Here is a 25,287-nt window from a genome sequence, read left to right as displayed (position 1 = left end):
ATGACATATTTTATAGATAAAGTGAATAAAATATCTAATATTTTATTAATCACGTAAAGAGTTTGTTCATACATTGTTTACAAACTATAGAACTCTACGTGATTTAGGTCATCAACCCCAATAGATTTCATGTTCTATCAAATAGTCTTGGAATCAAAGCTCTATGTACGCTCCACCTCGATCTGGTTGAAGTGTCTTAAATGTTTTATCTAACAAGTTCTCGACTTCAATCTTATACAGGTGATTAAACTTATGATGAGTTTAGGTAAACATAATTGTACTTTGAATAATCATATGATGAAATATTCATATCCTCCTATGCTTTGACATCATTGAACCATAGAGGTCTAAATGCACAATCTCTAAGGGTTCTTTGACTCTAAGACTAATATCTTTTAACTAGTTTACATGACCACTTTTAACCAATCTTCAATCTCATTGAGATTAATGTGGCCAAGGCTTAAGTGCCAAAGATATATACTTGAAGAAACCTTTTGCCTTTTGTTTTACGTTTCATCCGTTTTAAACATCTCGATATTTAAAAATAGTCTATGCTTTGGTTGGTTTTAACATATAAGTTGTTTTCAAGTAAAAATAAAAAAATAAAAATCCTTCTTTCGCTAATGAACACTTCGTTTATGTCAAAAGGTACTTTTAATTGTTCTAATAAGAGATAGATATAAGATTTCTTTTACTTTCAAAAAAAACAAAAAGTACATTATCTAATATACAGATTCTATCTTTAGATTACAACTGAAGAAACTCCCATTGATTTTGTTGAGATAACCTCTCGTGTTCAATGTAACATCCCGAATTTCAGGAAAATTTAAGTTAGTTATCTAAAATTATTAAGTTTTAATTTCTCTTTCATTTTTGGAAATTGGGATTTAATTGAAATAATTGAAAAGCTTTTATTGATTAAATTTAATTTAATTGATTAGATATTCGAACTAATTATCTTTAAAATATTGAATTTTGCCTCCCTTTGATTTTGAATTTTGGAGCCAACTTAAATAATCAAGGAGATAATTAATTTTATGTGATTTTAAATTGATTTAAATATTTGAAAAGATTTAATTTGTATCAAATTGATGGATTTTATGCCATTTAATTTTGGTTTTTGAAGCCTAAATTAAGGTAATTTGAAAAGTTAATTGATTTATTAATTTAATAGAATCTTTTGAAATTTTGGAGATTTGTGATAAAATATTTTATTTATCTTTTTAAAAATTGAAAAATAAATGGAAGAATTGGGATTTTTTTTTCAGCGACAGCTTCCACAAAATTGTCGACTGCCGAAGTTTGAATTGTTGGATCATACTGAAATTTTGTCAGGCTATTCGTCGAATATAGTGTTTCATTTTGAACAGTTGGATCGTTGTTTAAAGCTCTGATTTTTCTATAATTGCTGCTAAATATAATCTGTAAAACTGGAAATTCCCCTTCTCTCTCACTCTCGCAAACTCTCCTCATGCAAGATCTCACTACCAGTCGCTAGTCTAAACAATTTATGTCGTTCGACAATGACACTCGCCGCCTGTCTATGATTGGCACCGCCACTGGCGCCATTGTCTCCAGAATTGATATCTTGGGTAAGTTATTTGGTGTTTTATTGGTTTTTTTTTTTTTTTAGAAGATCTTGAATACCGATCAAATTTTGGTTTAAGCTTTGGCTCACCTATATTGTTTTGATGTTGAAATTAGATTTTACAAACACTCAAGGTGCTTTTCGATAAGATTAAAATTGTTAGGCATCCTATTTTTTTTGTGAGGGTTGGGGTCTTTGTTGAGAATTTTTGGATACCCACTAAGTGTCAGCTTAACTTTTGTTTTAATTGTAATTTTTGGAGGTTGGATTAAAATATCTAAAGCTACTGTCCATTAAAGTTAAAGGTTGATTTTGGTGATATAGTTGTTGTATTGTGTTGATTTTGAAGCTTTGAAATAGTTTTGGGATCAAACCACGTGTTGAGTAAGTTGTTTGGAGACAATTGGGTTAAGTTGTAATTGAAATTCTGTCTTAAATGATGGAGTTAATTTTGATTTTTTGTATAGGGTTTGATTCAAGAATCAAAGGATTTTGAGATGTTGTTCATCAAATTTGAGATCAATTTCGAGACAATTTGGTTAAGTAATTGGACCTTGGGACTGGTTACTTAAGATTACATGGACTGTTTACTTAAGAATACATGGACTGGTTACTTAAGATTACATGGACTGGTTACTTAGGATTACATGGACTGTTTCTTGAGACCGCTAAAATGAATTTGACTGATTATTCTAGACTGTTAGGACTGATAATTTATGACTGATTGAACTGCATGACTTAATGGCATTGACTGACTGGATTGGACTATTTTTTCTATGATGATTGTAGTGATGACTGAGGATATATATGAAATTTTACCCCTAAGATAAATACTGTAAAATATAAGTTAGGAGTTATATGAAAACTAATGCATGCTAAGTTACACAGTTCCCATTAGTTTTTCTTATTTGGCCAGTTGTACACATACGATTGTATATGTGCACATTATGACTGATTCATGTTCCTTCGGATTCATGTTTATGATTGATTTATGGACCTTCAGTTTACACACTATAACTTATTCATGTTCCTTTGGGTTCATGTCTATGACTAATTTGTAGACCTTCAGGTTACAAACTATGACTGATTCATGTTCGTTCTGGTTCATGTCTATGACTGATTTGTGGATCTTTGGGTTCATGTCTATGATTGATTTGTAGATCTTCGAGTTCATGTCTATGACTGTAATCTAGAATTTTAAAGAAAATTTTTTTGTCCAATTTTAAAGTCCTTTTTTATTAAGCCTTTTTCATGAAAAATTTTGGTTTTCTCTTTATAATTTTTTTAATTTTCATAAGCAATTTGTATCAACTCTTAAAATTGTTGTAGCTCTAGGAGACTTTCCTTTTCGACTAGGGCTAGATTCATACATCATTTTACCACCCAATACACTTTCTATTCAAACTCTACTGGAAAGTGGTATGCCTTGCAATATTCAATTCTGTACAGGGTTGTTCCTATAGAGGTCTTAAAAGGATGGAATACAAAAGAATGCAACGGAAGCAAACAGAATCAATAAGCACTCTAATTACGTTTAATTTGAGTTCTAAAGCATGCTATTTCATAAATTCAAAAGAGGGTTTCAATTAGAACATACCTTTGACGATTTCTTCCAAAACCAAGTTGCTCTTCACTCCAAATCAGCTTCAAATCGATAGTGAACCACCAAGAGATCTTCTCTGCTATTCTCAACCTTGAATTTGAGTGGTGAAACTCGAATTTGAGTTAATTTAGTGAAGGATATTGAGAGTTCTTATGAGGAAGAAGATGAAATAGCATAAATAGTTTTCAGCTAAAGAACCACACACTTCTTTAAAATTGAGAGTTTTATTTCTTCAACATGCAAGCATTCCTCAACCATTAAATGGCCAGCACCTACTTCTCACACTTCTTCAAAATTGAGAGTTTTATTTCTTCAACATGCAAGAATTCCTCAACAATTAAATGGCCAGCACCTACTTCTCAATTCAAGTGGGTCTTGTGTATGCTTGTAGGAAGAACACCTCCTACTCAAGGTGTTTTATGGGCAAAACCCATATAATCCAGTTTTCCAATTTTTCATTTCAGTAATCAATTAATTCAAAAACTAATAAAAAATGATTTAATCAATTCATAATAATCAAATATCAAAATTCAATTTCTTAAATTGAATTAAAATTAGAAATTAATTTTAATTTTAATTAATTAAACATATTAATTAATTAATTAATTTAATATCAAATATCAAATATCAAATTGATCACACATTAAATTTAAACATGAATCTGATTCATGTAACTGATATTTAAATCAATATTTAAATATCATAAACTCTCCAATTTCGTTTAATTTCAATAAATTAAATATTAAATAATTATATTAAATATAATTTATACAAACCCTAATTTGAATTTGAACTTATCCAAATTCAAACCCTAATTTCAATTTGAACATTTCAAATTGATATCATTCCAAATTCACTCAATTTAACAATTCAAGGTGTTCATGTTTTATGAGCTAGTAGAGGGACTTTATAGACTTATAGTTCATGAGCTCCAACGATTAAGATTAATTGGCTAAAACTCTTTAAACCAAATTAATCAGTATTCGTTAACCATCAAGTCATACCATTATAGCTCCATAGTTGCTTTCCCCTTACTGTAGATATATTTGTGTTCATATGATTTAACCATAACTAGTAAGTCGACTCTTCACAGGTTGTTCGTAATACCGACTAGGTCATTATGTTGTTTTACCCTTGATATTATGTCTTGTTCCTTAAGTTCCAACTGATCCTCTAATGAACAATTGGTTTGTGATCCAATCTGGTTTACATAAGAGAACAACATTTTCCCTATCCTTTAAGCGGTTCTATATGCCCAGAGCGCATCATTACGTTTGAAAATCCAATCTTTTCTTTCCAGGTTCACAGTCTTTTCTAAAATATTTTTCACTTCTCTATTTGAGATTTCCGCTTGTTCGTTTGTTTAAGGATGATACGAGGTTGCTAGACGGTGGTGAACTCCATATTTACTCAATAATGTTGCTATGGTCCTATTACAAAAATGTGTTCCTTGATCGCTTATAATGGGCCTAGGGATTCCAAATCTAGAAAAGATGTTATTTTCCAGGAATTTTATTATAATAGAAGAATCATTTGTTCTAGTGGGGATTGCTTCAACCCACTTGGAAACACAATCCACTCTAAGAAAAATTTATAAATAACCAGACGATGAAGGATGTAACGCCCCATGCCTAGGATTCGGAATCCGGATCCGGCCCCTAATGGTCCCAGCATTCCCTTACGTCCCCTACGACTCGGCTATGTCATCTTCCCTTCCTCCCTTGCCTTAAATGATTTTTTAGAAGTGAAAGTTGTCCCCATAAACCAACACGGGTCCTTTCAGAACTCGGGTCGTTACGGGTACATGAATGAATCGGTATCACATCTGAACGAGAGGGATCCTGAGGACATGAAAGTATGGTTAAGAAAGGCCTAAAAGGATTGAAAGTTACTACCTATACCAACAAGGTGCACCTTCCTTTTCGGTGGCTCAATCATAAGAATTCCAAAATTAAGCGTGCTTAGCTTGGAGCAATCCTATGTTGGGTGACCTCCTGAGAATTTTCCTAGAATGCATGTGTGTGAGGACAAAGAATGCTGAAAGGACCCGTGTTGGTTTATAGGGACAAGAGGAAGGGAAAGCATTCAAGGCAATATAGCCGAGTTGCAGGGGATGATACATAGTATTTCGAGTTGCTTTTTAATTTGGACCTTCTAGATGAAGGTATGTTAAGGGGAAACTAAGGTGTTCATCTGGGAAGTCTTTTCTAATAGGTATTAACTCTTTTTCTTGCTTGATTCGACTTAGATTTGCCGCCAATGAATTCTCGGATCCTTTTTCTGTCTTTGATAGTTAAGTTGAACTCTTGCAAAAGAAGAATCCATTTGACAAGTCTGGGCTTTGATTCTTTCTTCGTCATTAGGTACCTGAGAGCAGTGTGGTCAGTATAAACGATTATTGGAAAACCGAGAATATAAGATCTAAACTTATCCAAAGCAAAAAATATAGAGAGAAATTCTATTTCTGTTATTGAATAATTGATTTGATATGAATTAAGTGTTCTAGATGCAAAACAGATCACGTGGCACTTCTTGTCAACTCTTTGATTTCAAATGGCAAGTCCCCTCAGGGTGGTTAAAGGATAGGAGTTGATGTCAACTTCTCCTTGAGTGTGTCAAAGGCTTCCTTGCAGTCTTTATTGAAATCAAATATGACATCTTTTTTAAGTAGGCTTGATAGAGGTTGTGCAATTTTTGAAAAGTTCTTGATGAACCTCCTATAGAACCCTGCACTACCAAGAAAAGAGCGTACTTCTCTAATATTTTTAGGATAGGGAAGGCTAGCTATGACATTTATCTTTGTCTTATCAACTTCTATGCCCATAGAAGATACAAGGTGTCCTAACACTATTCCATGAGAAGCCATAAAGTGACTTTTTTTGTAATTCAAAATCAAATTTATTTCTATGCATCTTTTCGAGATCAATCTCAAATCGTGCAAACAATCTTGAAAAGAATTAACCATACATAGTGAAGTCATTCATGAAAGTCTCTATGCACTTTTGTACATAGTTTGAGAATATGCTCATCGTGCATCGTTGGAACATACTTGAGGCGTTACATAGCCCAAATTGCATTCTTCTAAATGCATATGTACCATAAGTGCAAGTAAAAGTAGTATTTTCTTGATCTTCCTATGCTATTGGTATTTGATAAAATCAAGAAAAACTGTCACAAAAAGAAAATATGGTTTCCCGGCTAACCGTTCAACCATTTGACCAATAAAAGGTATAGGAAAGTGATTTTTTTTTGTACCTCGTTCAGTTTTTTGAAGTCTATACACATTATCCAACCGGTTTGCACTCTCATTGGGATCATCTCACCTTTTCCATCTTTCACAATGGTCATGCCGATTTTCTTTGGTACCACGTGTATCGAACTTACCCATTGACTATCTAGGATTGGATATATTATATCGGCTTCAAGTAGCTTGAGGATTTCCTTATGAACAATTTCTTTCATGGTTAGATTTAGTCTTCTTTGAGGTTGAACGATTGCCTTAGCTCCGTCCTTTAGAACGATTCTGTGCATGCAAAGGGAAGGGCTTATCACCTTGATATCTTCTAAAGTCCAACCAATCGCTTTCTTGTGATCCTTCAATGTTTCTACTAGTGAAGTTTCCTAGGAAGATGTGAGTTCTCTAGATAAGGAAAGGCTTTTTCTTTTCCTAAGAAAACATACTTGAGGTGAGAAGGGAGATCCTTAACCTCGATCCCTTGTACCTGAGATTCCACAACATCATCAATACAAGGGTTATCATTCAAATCAAAATCATTCGAAGTAAAGAAAGAGTCAATCAAAGAGTGTTAGGTATTTAAAAGATGTATATTTTCTATTTAATTTCCCCAAAATTGTGTTGATTATTTTCTTTTAATGCTAATTTTGTAGGTAAAATGGTTCCCGAGGCATTTAAGAGTCATTAAGAGAAAATTGAGCCAAAAAGATAAAAAAAAAATGACCAAAAAAACCAACAAATTGAAGAAAATTAGAAAATTACCAAAATTCCATTGAGTATCATCGAGTAATGCACCAATGCTATCAAGTAAATGCTACCCAGTAAATACCATCGAGTACCATCGAGCATCAAGTATAATCGAGTACCATCGAATTTCTTCTTATTCTTTTTTTGCCATCAAGTATCATCGAGTAAAAACCATCGTGCATCGAGTATCGAGTAAAGGCCATCGTGCATCGAGTATCGAGTTTCATCATCAAGTTTCAGTATCATGACCCTAGGAGAAGCGTCGAGCAATGCTTGAAGAAAGAACGCTCACTTTTGGTGCAAAAATCAATGCATTGCAATGCTCCCCACAGCATTGCAATGCTTTAGATTTTCACGCAATTCATCCCGCGCACCTTGCGCAACCAAGCGTTAGCGCAGAGTTGTAATGTTAGCGCAATGCTTCTTTGCTTTTCTACGATTTAGCATTGAACACTGGCCTTGGCATTGCGATGTTATGCCTGCTGGTATAAATTTTGTTGTTTCAATTTTTCAAAGAAGAAAAAAAAAAAGAAAAACTTAAACTTTTAGAGAGAGACCTCGAATTTAAAGAGCTATTCTTGTAAATTTTTTAGAGATTCAATCCATTGATATTCAATTCTTGTCCCAAATATAAAACTATCAATGGATTGCTTGAAGAATTTCATCATCTATGAGTAGGTAATCCTTTTTCTTGGGAATTATGTAGATTTCCATTTTCTTGAGACTCTTCCTTGAATTTTATTTCATGTAATTACTTTCTTTTGAATGTTCTTGTTGAGATTTAGAATAAAGTTGATTAAGATTGAATTGACGACTCAAAATTAATCAATTTTTGTATGCAAAAATTACATAGTTCTATAATAAAATTGTAATTATAGTTGCAAGAATTAGTAGTCTTGATAGAAAATGTGGACTTCTTTTCCTCTTTTCCTTAAAAAACCTATTAATTTAGAACATTCATGCAATCAATCTTTAATTTTCAGTATTTTGATTTCAAGATTTGGAATAGTTAAGAAAACCTATATGTTTAATGCAATTTAGGGATTAATTGTGAAATGTCTTTAGGAAGCAATTAAGACCTAGATTAGGGTTAATTACCAAATAAACTAATTAGGGCATTAGGAATTTATTCTTAATGAACTATTGAATAATCTAATAGCATGATTCTTTGTTAAGTCAGTGATAGAATTGCCTAGTTTACATAAAATCTCCAAGATTTCATTTCAATTGAATCTTATCTGATAATCTCTCTTACTTCTCTCATTAATTAATTTCTTATATCAATTCTTGTTTTTTTCACTTAGTTAGTTTCTAGTTCTTGAAAACAAACAACCCCCAGTTTAATAGAAGTTCTCTTTAAAGGATCGCTCCAATTTCACTATGACAGAAATACACCATATACATTCAAATGCGCAATTATGCAAACAAACAGTAATTAATGACATGTTTTGAACAAGAAATAACAAAGGCGAGGGTTCTCGTATTAGTTGAAGACGCTCTTCAAACTATGGAACTCAATGCAGCGGAAGACCCCTACCTGATCAACCAACTCCCAGCAAATGCATCGACTACAGCAACATGAACAACCGCAAACACATGAACACAACGGGGAAGACACCACCAGAAAGGAGCCTTAGGTATTCTCAGAGTGAGAATCCAAAGTGTGGTCTTCGGTGAGTTTAGTAGAGGTAGGAAGAAGAATCGATCATGCAGGCGATAAGTAAGTGGGAGAGAATATGAAGCTATCGCATAGCAAAATGCTTATCGCTTAGAAGAAACTACACGATCGTGTAGATTTTACTGAACGATCATTTAGAATACAGTAAGTGATCGTTTAGCAATCACGACACATTATACGATTGTTTAGGAAAGCTAACCGATCGTTTAGGACTTAGTGTGCAATCGTTTAGGCTCTAGGTAGGCTATCATTTAGGTGCGAGGTATGTGATCATTTAGGTGCTGAGCAACTATCGTATAGGCTCTCGATTTACTTAAGCGATCGTTTACGTTTCCACACCAATGCCAACCTTCCGATCTTTTTTCGTACCATTCAAAATGAAACAGATTTCATTTTTATTCATCGATTACAATAACCGACGCTGTTCCTCACTAACGCACGTCCGAGCGAGATTTTGGGTTAATTATCATATAATTAACCAATTAAATTATTAATAAATATAATCGTATTATATTTTTACCCTATAGTTTGATATCACATATCTATTATAGTAATTTCTCCTCTACTTGATATAAATCATATTTATATCTAATTTCCTCCAAAATAATGTATGTCATACATTTAGCCAGTTATATCATATATAATTAATTTATTCCAATTATATCATATACAATCGAACTTCCTCTTGTCAATTTGAAGATTTCAAATTAACCCAAAGATTGATTCTCGACTTTATTTAAGCTATCCAGGGGACTTAATGAACCTATGGCTCGAAGCTTCAACGGTTCGTGCATAGCTGACTAAACTCTTTAGCCACGAGATCCACCATCCGATAACTGTTAGGCATTCCACTAAAGATCAACAGCGGAACTCTTTTTACCGCAGATATATTTTTGTGTCCATTGGATATAATCAATCATGAGTACGATGACCCTTCACAGATGCTCGTAAGTACAGCTAGTTCAAATTACCGTTTTACTCATGTAGTTACATCTCACTCTTTAAGTACCATTGATTCCTCTAATGAACAATACAACATAGTCCAACTTTATGTGAACACCTCTCGGGCCAAGAGAAGGTGGGTGGCGCCACATCGTTCAAGCCCTGGAATCAACCCTTAAGGGAGCTATCTATCTACTTACCCTTGTCTCAGGGAAGAAGTGAATTTCATCATGTGTAGTTGAGTTCCCAGCTCCCAAATCAGATGAATCCCCAAAATGGTAGGTTTGAATCGGCGACCTAGCCACTCGCACCCATATAAATCAAAGAACCGCCCTCAATGGCAGGAGTTCCCAACTCACTCAGGATTGAGGTCATGTTACCTATGGTCATCTTAGTAAAGTAAAGTCTCTATCATGAACGGTGTTATATAACGAAATGTTAACACTTTGTGGTAAAGTCTTATACAAACACTTTGTATAGGACGCCCCCGCTCGCATGTCCCCAATACGAATTATTAGAATCAGACCATCTATGACAAGTCACAACACTTGTGACCATTCTACAAATCGGGCTGCATTCGTAGCGTTACCAAGATAAGGTTTTCCTCCTATATTCATATACCATAGACTATTTTGGTTATCACTCAAGACATGATCCACTTGTGTGTCACCACATACATACTTAAGTTACATACAGATAACCAGGGATTTTAAGTTTATTGGTTTGTGGTAAAGCAAATAAAACATCCAGCTGAGCAAAATACAAGATGTGAAGTAAAATATCATATATTAAACAACACAAGCATTCGTACAATCTTTTTCAAACTACAGGACACGAGGCTTTAGGGCATCAACCCCAACAATCTTCCACTTGTCCTAAAACGAAGTGGGTGTACAATAAACTAGTACAAAACAATAAACTAGGGCATAAAAGCCCAGTACAAGAAAATCTCCCACTTGCCCCATGCTCCGTAGGTGACCTTCAAACACTGTATCCATGAGAGCCTTCGTAAATGGGTCAGCAACATTGTGCTTCGAAACGATCTTCGTGACGATCACATCCCCTCAATGCACTATCTCGTGGATCATATGATACTTCCGCTTTATGTGTTTGTCGCACCTGTGGCTCCTCGGCTCTTTGGAGTTTGCCACTGCCCGACTATTATCACAATAGAGGGTAATGGGCCTAAACATATCTGGAACTACTGCCAATTCTGTCCAGAATTTTCTGAGCCAGACGGCCTCCTTAGCAGCTTTACAAGCTGCTACGTACTCTGCCTCCATAGTGGAGTCAGCGATGCACACCTGCTTAGTGCTTCACCATCTTACAACTCCTTCGTTAAGAGTAAAGACTGACCCTGATGTGGACTTGCGAGAGTCCTTATCAGTCTGAAAGTCTGAATCCGTGTATACTGTAAGGATCAAATCTCTGGAACCATACACGAGCATGTAGTCCCTCGTTCTCCAAAGACACTTAAGGATGTTCTTCACTGCGCTCTAGTGACCCTGGCCTGGGTTAGACTAATACCTACTGACTATGCCCACATCATAGCAGATGTCTGGACGAGCATAGAGCATCGCATACATCAAACTACCAATGACAAACGCATATGGGACCCATCTCATCTCCTCAACCTCTTGAGGCATCTTAGAACGCATGTCCTTAGACAAAGTGACTCGATGCCTGAACGGCAGTAGGCCGCCCTTGGAGTCCTACATCGAGTACTTGAGCAACATCTTGTCAATGTACGATGCTTAAGACTGTGCTAGTACTTTGTTGTTACGATCCTGAAAGATCTGTATACCTAGAACAAACGAAGCCTCTCCCAAATCTTTCATTTGGAATTGGGTCGCTAGCCAATTCTTAACTGCAGTCAGTAGACCTACATCATTCCCAATTAGTAGGATATCGTCTACGTACAACACTAAGAAGACTATTGAAGTGTTAATGATCTTCTTGTAAACACAAGGTTGATCAACGTTTTGGTCAAAGCCATACGTCTTGATCGCAGTATCAAACCATTTGCTCTTGACCTTCAGCTATGAATCCCTCGGGTTGCACCATATAAATGGTCTCCTCAAGATTGCCATTCGGAAAGGCCATCTTGACATCCATTTGTCGATCTCATAATTATAATAAGTTGTAATGGACAGGAGGATGCAGATCGACTTTAACATGGTAATAGGCAAGAAAGTCTCCTCATATTCGACTCCCTCTACTTGGGTATAACCCTTTGCCATAAGTCGAGCCTTGAACGTCTGTACCTTCCCATCAGCACCCCGTTTGCGCTTGTACTTGTAGATCCATTTATAACCTATACGTCTTACCCCATCAGGTTGATCTACAAGATCCCATGCTAAGTTGAAATACATCGACTCCATCTCGAGATCCATGGCCTTGACCCATTCATCCCGATCAACATCCTCTATTGCCTTCCAATAAGACAACAGATCCTCAACGTCACCATCTACTACCATAGCAAGGATTTCCATGAAACCCAGATAGCGAACTGGTGGGTTCACAACTCTCCCACTACGTTAAGGTTCCCTCAACTCTTGAGTTGGAACCGACTTACTAGTTGAACTACCATCAACAACTCTTGCTGATGTAGCAGGCTCTTCAACAACTCTTGTTTAAGTTTCAGTAGTTTCATTGGAAAGCTCACGTAACACGACTTTTCTTTGTGGACTGTGCTTCCTTATATGATCCTCTTCCATGAAAAGAGCGTTTGTTGAAACATACACTCTACTTTCCATCGGATCATAAAAATAACCCCCTCGTGTACCTTTGGGGTAGCCTACAAATAGGCATAACCTCGACCGTGGTTCCAACTTCTTAGGATTAGCCTCAAGCACATGTGCAGGGCAACCCCAAATACGGAAGTGACGAAAACTACCTTTACGCCCATTCCACAACTCCAAAGGTGTTCTTGCAACACTCTTGAAGGGAACACAGTTGAGTATGTATACTACAGTCTCCACTGCGAAACCCCAAAACAAGTCTCGTAAGGAAGCGTAACTCATCATCGAGCAAACCATGTCTAACAAGGTCCTATTTCTCCTCTCTGCTACATCATTTTGTTGAGGTGTACCTGACACTGAGAGTTGGGAAACGATTCCATGTTCTATCAAATAGTCCATGAATGTCGAGTCCAAAAACTATCCACCTCGATCCAATCGAAGTGTTTTAATCCGTTTATCCAATGCGTTTTCAACTTCAGCCTTGAACTCTTTGAACTTTTCAAAGGATTAGACTTCCGTTGCATATGATAAACATACCCGTAGCTGGAGTAATCATCAGTAAAACTGATAAAATACTCATAGCCACCTTGGGCTCGCACATTCATAGGACCACAAAGGTCATAATGTATTAACTCAAAAGGCTCTTTGGCTCTATAACCTTTCCCAGTAAAAGGTCATTTAGTCATCTTATCCTTAAGGAAAGACTCGCACACTAGTAAATAATTTTCTTCTAACTCACTTAGAAGTCCATTCTTCACCAATCTCTCAATCCTATTGAGATTGATGTGCCCTAAACGAGATACCAAAGTTGGGCATTTTCTTTTGGAGAAATTCGTTGACGTTTTGATTGAGTTACGGTAGTTCTAAACAATTTAGTATTATGGAGGGAATTAATGGCTAACGGCCTTAGCACATATAAATTCGATTCTAGATTTGCTGTGCAAATAAAAAACCATTTTTATGAATAAACGCTTTATCCACATTAAGAGAGACAGTATGTTTACATTGCAATAAACACTTTACAGAAATGAGGTTCCTTTTTAGTTCGAGAACAATATATACATCATTCAAAATAAGAAACCTATTCTATAAAGCTACCTAGAGCCCTCCCACTGCTAAAGCTGAGACAACGTGCTCGATACCTACTCGCATCGTCATCTCACCAACCTCTAGCAATCGCCAAGATCTAATCCTCTGAAAAGAGGAACAAACATGGTTAGTGGCACCCAAATCAATTATCCAGGCTGAATCATCATTCTCAACTAAACAAGTTTCAAGAACTAATAAATCATATTTACCTTTATTGGCCTTGACCTTGGTTGCTTTTCTCTCTTTCAGATACCGAGGACAGTTCCTCATCCAATGTCCATCTTGGTTATAGTGGAAACATTTTCCCTTAGCAATCGATGGATGCCTCCTTGGGGCGACAAGTGGTGGGTTAGCAAGCGCCTTCCCTTTTCCCTTACCACCCTTCTTCTATGGAACGTGCAGACTTTTCCCTTAGTTAGAAGTAGAAGGTGCAGACTTCGTTCCTGAGGTCAAACCTCTATGGAACGTCCTGGAGGATGAAGCAACATTTTCTTCACCCTTCTTCCTCTCCTTACTTTTTAGTAAAGATCAGTAGGTCTACAACTCGTTGAGGAGAGTTGTAAGGTTATATTTCACTTTGTTAAGAATCACATTGTGAACAAAGTGCAAGAAGCTCTCCGGCAAGGAATGCAAGACTATGCTGACCTGGCTGCCCTCATCGATGGTAGACCCGTTCAACACCGCCACATTAAAGTGGACCATCATGTTAAGCACATGTTCATGGACAAAGGTGCCTTCTTCCATTTTGGAGTTGAATATGTACTTAAGAGCCTCATGCATAAGTTGTTCAGACGGTTGTCCAAACATCCCCCGTAGGGACTCCATGATCTCATGCACTGAGACTATAGGCTCATGTTTCTTGGCCAAGACTTCAGAAAGACTTGCCAAGATGTAGGCTCGGGCCTTCTCGTTCACCCTTCTCCATCGCTCGTATGCCTCCCCAAACATTTTGAGCAGCATTAGGAGCTGGAATAGGAGGACAAGCCTCCGTGAGAGCGAACATGAGATCCTTGATGTTTAGGATCGTCGTGATCATGTGTTTCCATGTTGCAAAATTATTGTCAGTAAGTTTTTCGGTGCTTAACAATTCCAATGTGGCTATTACCATTTAAAAGTTGCTGAAAATACGAAAAAAACTATTAGATTTTGCTAAGCCACTTTTAAACCAATCAGTTTTGTAAAACAGTTTCAAATACCTTTAGTTATAGACTTCTATTTTGCAATGATGCCCCAGTGAGGTAGGACAAACATCACTGGTGGGTGATTAGTTGCCCCTTCACTAGGATGAGATATTCTCAACTATTAGGCAGAACCAACTCTTGGAATTGAACCTAACAGCCACCATTTTTCAGTCCATAATCGTTAACCTTTGACAATTTCGTGTAAGTGTGACCCCTCGCTTTCGGTGCCAGAGTCCCACCCTAATGAGCCCACCGTAGGGAAGAAGCAGATTATGACAAGAGACTAAGTTATCTTATCCTATTACAGGAGATCAAATAAAAAAACGCACAAAACTTCCATCCTTTAGGGGGACACTCCCAGGGTGCCTCGAGGCGATGCGCAGTAACTTTATTCAACCTAACGAGGGAGATCGAAGGATATGCTATCGTACTTCCCACTCCCACTTACTATGAACACTCTCTCCATCCACATTGATATAGACCTACCCAAACACCATCTGTTAGGGGAACACACCAACGATGCCGCGAGGCCGAGGGTAGATCTCACAGTGTGGACTATTTAGAAGAAACGTTAAAGGTTTAAGTGAAGCATCTCACGCCCCAAGTACCTCCCATTGAATGTTCTACCTAGGGTTCATTAACCTAGACAATCCGGCTATTGATTTTAGTCTAAGTCATCTTTTTAAACTCTGCTCATAAACAGCGTTTGTCTATGAAATATGAACAAGTTCAAGTAGTCATATTTAACACTTTAATGGATTGTCCTTAACTTGCATGCATGCATCAAATCTATCTAATTTACCATTCCAGGTAAGTTCCCAGGTAGGGGTGTTACGTTTCCATCAACTTAAATACCCCAGCCTAGGCAGAACCCGTCTTAGACAAACGGTCCCTTATAGATAGATTTGCTATACTTTAACCTTTTATTAGCCAATTTAATCCTATTAAACTGATTAAAAGATTAAAGCCTTAGGGTTTCTAATCATATTAGAATCGTGATCTTAGGTCTATGTGATCCAAGTTTTAAACACTTTAAAACCATGAATTAAACCTAAGTGAGCATGCACGTCTTTCTTATTTCTTTTAGTTTTAATCTCTCTTTAACTTTTAAAAGGAAACAACTAAAACCATTGCGCACAACGAGGTGTTTATAACATTTATAAAGTAACCTATGTGTTATGCTTCATGCAATTTTCGGTCATTACTATATATAACTTTTATATAACACGTAACAACCAAGCAAACATGCTATCATTTACCCTTATACTATAGCAATTATAATATAAAGTTAATGCATGTTAATGCTTTTTATACATGCATATATATAACTCTTTTATTATATGATGCATGAGCATGCTCTTACATAATTAAATCATGCTTCTCTAAATTATAACAATTACAATAAAGAGATGATGCATGACCATTGCATAACCTAAGGTGGGATTTACTATATGTGCATACCAAATGACATATAAAAAACATACATCACAGGTAATAAATAAAGGATTAATGATCAGGGATGAGCCTTTAAGAAATCCAGAATGAAATAACCCTATCTATTACATTTTTCATCAAGCAAACTGATTCACAGGCAAACCAGGTCTTGAACTGCCAGGAGGACTCCATCGTGTAGTAAATGCCATAGGTAGACGATCGTCCAATGCACACTAGATGATAGAAGCAAAATTAAACGATCGTGTAGACGATAAGGAGGCTGTGAAGTTTGATCGTTTATGCGATCGCTTAACGCGGCGACAGGTAAACGATTTACCTTGCGTTACTAAGTGACCGTTTAGTCAGTTACTAAGTGTTGAAGATTGCTGACCTAAATGATCGTCTAGTGCACACGTGCATTCAACGACGACCCGATACTCTACGATCGCGTACTCGATCATCAATACGATGTGATTAACCCTTGATCGCATACTGATGTGTTATTTTATGATGTGGAATAGTGGATGAAATGTGATGGTGAAAAATGCGTTGAGCACTCAAGTTTCCTCAATGGAATCCAAGTGTAAACTCCACTGAGTTTTCTGGTAAGTCTAGGGTCGAACATAGGGACTTGTGAACACAGGTTGCATTGGTAATTTTTAGGAAACTTTGTGGTAACCGGATAAATAAATAAGTTGTTAGGATTGTTTTTTGCGATGATGAAAAATAAACAAATGTGGCGGAGTTTGAAAAGGTTTGAATAAACGAAAGATGCGATTTGTATGCGGTGAACGGTTTGAGAAAAGTTTCGGTTAACACTTCCTGAGATGCGTTCATGCTATGCGATCATGCAATATGCATACAACAGTAAACCACCTCTCGGTGCGAATGCCACGACTTCTAAGGCTAGAACGCATGCGATATATGTGATAAGTCTACAAGGCCTACACATAAGCTTCTATTCGTATTTATGCAATGACAAAATGACATCCACACAAATATGCGACCACATAATATCATATCTATCTCTAGGATGCATGCGATGCAGTGTTGACAAATAGAGCTTATCTCTAAGTCCCTATCTCTTGTTTATGCAATTCTAATCTCGCTCTCTCGAGTTTAGACTCTAACCTAGCTCTCTCGAGTTATTAGGTTTTTTCTTTAGACTCTCTCTTGAGTAGCTCTAAAGGGGTGTTGGGCACAACATAAAACAAGACAATCGCATGCGTTGACGATCCTAGGTCATGTTAGCTTAGTTCTTTTCAACCCATTCAACTAGTTTAGCTACTTATGCATAGTAAGAGAGTGAACAGATGTAGAATAAGAACTCCCATTGTATAAATATAAAGATGAAATACAAAATAACAATGCAAGAATAGAATAAAGAGCCTGGTAGCAATCTCTTGCTTCTCAGGCTTTTACATTGTTTTTCTACTCGTGTTCAAAAGATAATCTCGCTCTCGTGAGAATCGGCCCGCTCTCTGCTTTTACGCCTCAAGGTTCTCTCTCGAGTTACCCTGAGCGAACTCCGGCGTCTTTACTCTTCTCTTGCTCCACCTTAAAATAAAAAGGAAAAACTATGGACAAAGACGTGCTGAGGTTGTGAATTCGTGGAATGGGTTAACCCCTTTTCTGAAGGATGCCTCTAGTATTTATAAAGCTTCGGGGTGAAGGCGGCTTCTCTCTTATGATTGCTCGGATGGGATGGCTTTAATTCCCTGACTGATGCGACGAATATTTGTCACCAAAAATCTGAATGTACTTGTTATCGTTAGCGGCTATCAGCTTAATTCAGATTCGATCGTCATCAGCTTTCTGTTTCATCGCGATTAACTGTGCCTTTCACCCAGATGCGCCCATCAAGTTGCACTGACCAGGTTGTGGCAATCCTTCTTAAGCAAATGTTTGTAAACACAATCACCGCGAAGTTTTGCGATAATGCTGCACTCGACCAATGATTTCCTATGATCGTAATTTTCGCCTTGCATCAACGCATATTTTGGATAAAAACTCAAAAATCAACTGTTTCTATGTGATGAATGCATGCAACCACAATATTATGAATTTGATGCTTTTTGGACGCAATCTAATATATTTTATCAACGCAAGCCAGCATTGTTTAAGAACTTAGCACTATGATAACGTGCATTTCTGCCCGTTATTACATACCCCATCGTTTAATCGATGCGATCAACAGCGATCGTGTATCCCATCATTTGAACAATGTAATCAACAGCGATCGTGTACTAAATCGTATGCACGATGCGATCAACCCTTGATCGCATCTTTCCTCGAAAAATTGCAATGTTTGCTCCGATCTTCTTCACGAATGACTCAAAACTTCAAACAGACTTTGAATACAAACTCGATAACGATTATTAATGCCCAAAAACACAGTGGCCTTTACAAACAACCGGAAATGTAAAAGAATTAAATCAAACCGAGGCTAATCATCCACGAAAACATCCATTAATCTCAAACATCCATAACAATTTAACGATTAAACAGTATAAAAATGCACCGACCAAGAACTTAAATGTCATTTCGTTGTAACATATGAAATCAGAGTATCATAATTTGGCTCTGATACCAATTGAATGATCTCTTAACGAAGAGTTCCATGAGCGAGTTCGGATCGCTCCAATTTCACCGTGACCAAAATATACCATATACATTCAAATGCACAGTTATGCAAACAAACAGTAATTAACGACATGCTTTGAACAAGAAATAACAAGGGAGAGAGTTATCGTACCAGTTGAAGACGCTCTTCAAACTATGGAACTCAACGTAGCATAAGACCTCTACCCGATCAACCAATGCCTAGCAAATGCGTCGACTACAGCAACATGAACAACCGCAAACACACAAACGCAGCGGGGACGACACCACCAGAAAGGAGCCTTAGTTATTCTCGGAGTGAGAACCCAAAGCGTGGTCTTCGGTGAGTTTGGTAGAGGTAAGAGGAAGAACCGATCGTGTAAGCGATAAGCAAGTATGAGAGAATATAAAGCTATCGCATAGTAAAATGCTTATCGCTTAGAAGAAACTACACGATCGTGTAGATTTTACTGAACGATCGTTTAGAAAATACTAGGCGATCGTTTAGCAATCACGACACACTATACGATCGTTTAGGAAAGCTAACTGATCATTTAGGACTTAATGTGTGATCGTTTAGGTGCTAGGTAGGCGATCGTTTATACGTGAGGTATGCCATCGTTTAGGCGCTGAGAAACTATCGTATAGGCTCTCGATTTGCTTAAACGATCGTTTACATTTCCACACCAACGCCAACCTTCTGATCTTTTTCCGAACCATTCAAAATGAAACATATTTCATTTGTATTCATCGGTTACAATAACCGACCTTGTTCCTCACTAACGCACATCCCAGCAAGATTTTGAGTTAATTATCATATAATTAACCAATTAAATTATTAATAAATATAATCATATTATATTTTTACCCTATAGTTTGATATCACATATCTACTATAGTAATTTCTCCTCTACTTGATATAAATCATATTTATATCTAATTTCCTCCAAAATAATGTATCTCATACATTTAGCCAATTATATCATATATAATTAACGAGTCCAATTATATCATATACAATTGAACTTCCTCTTGTCAATTTGAACATTTCAAATTAACCCAAACACTGATTATCGACTTTATCCAAGCTACCCAAGGGACCTAATGGACCTGTGGCTCGAAGATCCAACGGTCTGTGAATAGCTAACTAATCTCTTTAGCCATGAGATCCACCATTCGTTAATTGTCAGGCATTCCACTAAAACTACCTGGGCAAACTTATTGTTGGGGTTGATGCCCTAAATCTCGTAAGGTCTTGTAGTTTGAAGAAAATCAGAAAATTACCAAAATTCCATCGAGTATCATCGAGTAATGCATCGAGTAAATACCAAAATATTATCGAGTAAATGCTACCCAGTAAATACCATCGAGCATCGAGTATAATCGAGTACCATCGAGTTTCTTCTTATTCTTCTTTTTTTTTTTTTGTTTTCCCATCGAGTATCATCGAGTAAAAGCCACCGTGCATCGAGTATCGAGTAAATGCCATCGTGTATCGAGTATAGAGTTTCACCATCAAGTTTCAGCGTCATGACCTTAGGAGAAGTGTTGAGTAATGCTTGAAGAAAGAACACTCGCTTTTGCTGCGAAACTCGATGCATTGCAACGCTCCCCACAACGTTGCAATGCTCTAGATTTTGACACGATTCATCCCACATGCTTTGTGCAACCAAGCGTCAGCGCAGTGTAAACGTTAGCGCAATGCTTCTTGGATTTTCTATGATTTAGCGTTGCAACGCTGGCCTTGGCATCGCGATGCTATGCATGCTGGTATAAATTTTGTTATTTCAGTTTTTCAAAGAATAAAAAAAAAAAAGAAAAAAATAAACTTTTAGAGAAAGACTTCGAATTTAAAGAGCTATATCTTGTAAATTTTTTAGAGATTCAATCAATTTATATTCAATTCTTGTCTCAAATATGAAACTATCAATGGATTGCTTGAAGAATTTCATCAGCTATGAGTAGGTAATTCTTTTTGTTGGGGAATTATGTAGATTGCCATTTTCTTAAGACTTTTCCTTGAATTTTCTTTCATGTAATTACTTTCTTTTGAATGTTCTTGCTGAAATTTAGAATAAAATTGATTAAGATTGAATTGACGACTCAAGATTAATCAATTTTTATATGCAAAAATTACAAAGTTCTATAACAAAATTGTAATTAGTAGTCGTGATAGACAGATATTCCTCAGGGTATTTCATGGCATCATAAATGTTGAAAGATTTTACCTCTCCATCAAATTCTACTGATAAATTTAAGGAAATCGAACTCGAGATTTCCATGACCAGCAGAATATAGATCATTCCAAATTACAATCATGAATGACATTACAAATTACAGTCGAAACATAAACATGCGGTTATACAATCAATATAGAAATTACAGCATGAATAACTACAAATGAACAAGGAGAAAACTCTACGAACATTTGTAGACTCGTCTCCATGCTCCTTGCTCACGAACGCTCGAACAAAGCAACTCAAATGCTCGAACAAATCGACCAAATATTGCACGAACATTGCGCACTCGTCCTCTACAATCGCCTCGGTCACGAACTCCTCAACAACACAAATGGCCTCCACAGAACCTCTACGGTGTCGAGTTGAGTATGACACCACCAAGAAGGTTACCTTGGTATTCTTGGTGTGAGAATCCAGAGGGTGGGCTCTGTTCGAACTTGGTATGAGGAAGAAAGAGGAAACACCGATCGTGTACACGATTGGGCAAGTGGGAGATGGCTGAAACTTATCGCATAGGTCGATGCCCAATCGTTTACCTAAATCTAAGTGATCGTCTAGCTAAAGCTAAGCGATCGTTTAGCTCATCTACAAAACATTACACGATCGTTTACTAAAACACATTGTCGCTTAGTAAATCGGTATTTACTTGACAAGCGCCCGTGAGTTTCTTTTTGCGAGAGAAATCTCAAAAAACTTTTCCAATGTTTTGTACAAACTTACTAAAATTAGGAAAATAATTTTCCCTTTAACTCACAGTTACCATGAATTAACAATAACCACCCACTCAATTGGTTATTAAAGAAAAAGAATTAATTATCTAATAATTAATATTATTATAAATATAAATGATAACCAACTTATCATATTATATTATAACCTATAGTTTTAATATTTCATCTCATAAAACATATAAACCATAGTTCTTTTTCTATTCCATGGTACTTAATGTAAATCTCATTTACATCAATCCTCCACTAGATGTATCTCATACATCATACCGATTATATCATATATAATCAAAATACCTCTTGTCAATTTGAACATTTCAAATCAACACCAAGAACTGATCCTCAACTAAATCCATTGAGCTACAGGGAGACCTTATGGACCTGTAGCTCGAAGCTCTAACGGTACGTAAATAACTGAGTAAACTCTTTAGTCACGGGATCCATCATCCGTTAACTGTAAGGCACTTCACTAAAGACCAACAGTTGAACTCTCCTTACCACAGATATATTATGTGTCCATCTTAACCAATCAGTAGTGCAACAACCCTTCACAGATTGCTCGTAAGTACAACTGGGCCAATAACCATTATGCCCCTATAGTTACATCTATCTCCTTAAGTACCACTGATCCCTCTAATGAACATAAGTCATAGTCCTACTACGTCTTAGTCTTCTCTTCCAAAGAGAAGTTGTGGCCACTATGTTCAAGCACCGAAATCTGCCCTTAAGGGAGCAATCTCTCTACTTATCCCTACTTCGAGAAAGGATGAATTCCATCTTGTGGATTGAGTTCCCAGCTCCCAGATCAGACAAGTCCCAAAAATGGTAGGCATGTTGAGTTAGCAATCTAGCCACTCTCACCCATACTAATCAAAGGACTGCCCTCAAAGGCAGGAGTTCTCAAAACACTCAGGATTGAGGTCATGTCACCTATGGCAGTTTAGGTGAGATGCAAGTCTCTAGTATCAACGACGTTATATACAGAGTCTAGTCATCTCGTGGTCTAGGTCTTATACAAACTCTTTGTATAGGACATCCTCGCTCGTACATCTCCACATGAATGGTTAGGATCTACCATCTGTAGTAGTTTACAAAACTTGCAAACCTTTACAAAGCGGGCCGTATCCGTAGTGTCACCAGGATCAAGTATCCCACCTTAATCTTTATACTACATACCTATTTAGGTTATCACTTAAGGTATGATCCACTTGTTTATCACATATACATGCTTAAGTTCACATAAGATAACTAAGGAGCTTTGTTTATTGGATATGAGTAAATGCCAGAATTAAATAACATTTATTTTATTCATCAAACAATGTGTATTTTTACAAAACAACGAGACTATGGGAGAATTAAGACACCAATTCCAACATAAAGACCCTTTATCTACATCAATTCTTGTTTTTGCAGTTTTCTTGAAGGGTTTGCCAAGTAGAATATTGGAGGAAGAAGTAGAGTATGGTTCATCCATTTTTAAAATGTAAAAATCAACAGGAAAAATTAATTCTCCAACCCTCAACAAAACATCTTCTGACCTATCCACTAGTTATATCCAAACATATCTTTTTTGTAGGCCATTCAATTTAAGATCTTCATAGACATGAGAAGGCATGACATTTATTGATGCTCCTAGGTCTAGCATGGCATGAGCGATAATTCTATCTCCTATCTTACAAGGTAGAGTAAACATTCTAGGGTCTCTACATTTTTTATGCATGTCCTTTTTTAACAAAGCAGACACGTTTTTGCTAACATTACTCTCTCTTCTTCTGCCCTTTTTCTTTTCTTAGTACATAATCCTTTTAAGAATTTAGCATACCTAGGTATTTGTTGAATAGTTTAAGCAAAGGAATATTAATTGGTACTTTTTTAAACATTTCAATTAGCTCATGGTCAATATCTTTTACCTGAGGTTTTGCTAATCTGCTAGGGAATAGTGCCTTGGGTACATACGTCTCTACATTAGGGAAAGAGTAGTTGTACCTTAGGAAAGATTGAAGATTCCTCATATTCATTTACCTTGTTACCATGATCAATTAACTTTTCATGCATCTTGGGAGTTGGTTGAACTGGTTAGCTACTTGGGAAGAAGAAGGATTTTCCTTACCACTTCTTAGAGTGATTGCACTTACATTTGTATGCTTCAGTTGAGTAGGAAGCTTTCTTGATGATTTACTCTCAAGCTTGCTTACCATAGTTGCAAGTTGCATAATTTGTGTGCCCAAGTTTGAGAAGCCTTGTCTAGTTTCTTATTGAAAAGATTTTGTGTCTTATTCAAGTTGTTTTGTTTCTTGTTGAAGTTGTATGTTGTTCTTTTGCAAATGTGGAGTTCCTGTTGAAATTTTAACGAATGGTCAGCAAGAGATTTAACTACATCCTCGAGAGACATACCTGAGAAGCTTGAAGAAGATTGGTTCCAGTTCTCAAATTGCCCTTGAGATCCCTACTTGAAATTTGGGTGATCTCGCCACCCTTGGTTATAAGTTTGCCCATGTGGATCGTACTTCCTTTGGAATCCTCGTATTGCATTAACTTGAGGTTGACCTTGTGGGTAAGCTTCAGAAGCATGTCCAACCACTCCACATGCTCTATATGTTTTCATTTGGGGAAGTCCTCCTTGAGCTACCTGAGTGAAAAGGAAAACTAGATTAGATACTTGAGTTCTCAACTCACTAACCTCTTTAGCTTGAACAACATCATATTCTAGAATCCTTGATCCAAAATTCTGTGAATTCTCCGCCATGGTTGATATTAGCTGGCTAGCTTCAGTGGGAATTTTGTCAGCTAAAGCTCTACCGACCATTGCATCAATGTTGCTCCTCTCAGTTGGAAGAAATCTTGAATAGAAATATTGAATAAGGTAATGGTCAGAAATTTAATGATGGGGAAAGGAAGCACAAAGTTTCTTAAACCTTTCCCAATACTCATATAAAGATTCTTCTACCAATTGTTTTATATCATATATTTCTTTTCTAATATTATTAGCCTTAGATGTAGGGAAACTTTTTTCTAAAAACTTTTTCTTAAGACCATTCTACGTGGTGATCGATCCGGCCAGCAAGTAGTACAACAAATCCTTGGCCATATCCTTCAAGGAGAAGGAGAAGGAGAAAGGCCTAACATTAAGTTGTTCTTACGTTGCCCCATGTGGGTGCTTACTGTCAATACCAAATAGAATTCTTTCATGAGTTTATGTGGGTCCTCACCTAGATAACTTCGAAAAGTGGGTAAAAGATGACTAAATTGGGTTTCAATTCATATGGTACCGTAGTCTCCAGATATACTATACATAACGATTTTTGTGTGTAATCTAGTTCGTCAAACTCTCTTAGCATTTTCTCCCTTGCTTCACCCATAACATTTGTTTGTATTGGTTCCTCTTCTTGACTCAATTCTTCAAATTCTCCTTCTTCTCTTCTTATTCTTTCCTTTCGTAGTCTCATCTCCTCACGGTTGATATCTACAACAAAATCACAA

The sequence above is a fragment of the Benincasa hispida genome, chromosome 8 (genome assembly GCF_027475165.1).
Source record: "Benincasa hispida cultivar pf3 chromosome 8, pf3_genome.v1.1, whole genome shotgun sequence".
Lineage (NCBI taxonomy): Eukaryota > Viridiplantae > Streptophyta > Magnoliopsida > Cucurbitales > Cucurbitaceae > Benincasa > Benincasa hispida.
The sequence above is the reverse complement of the archived record's forward strand: the minus strand, read 5'-3'. Positions refer to the sequence as shown.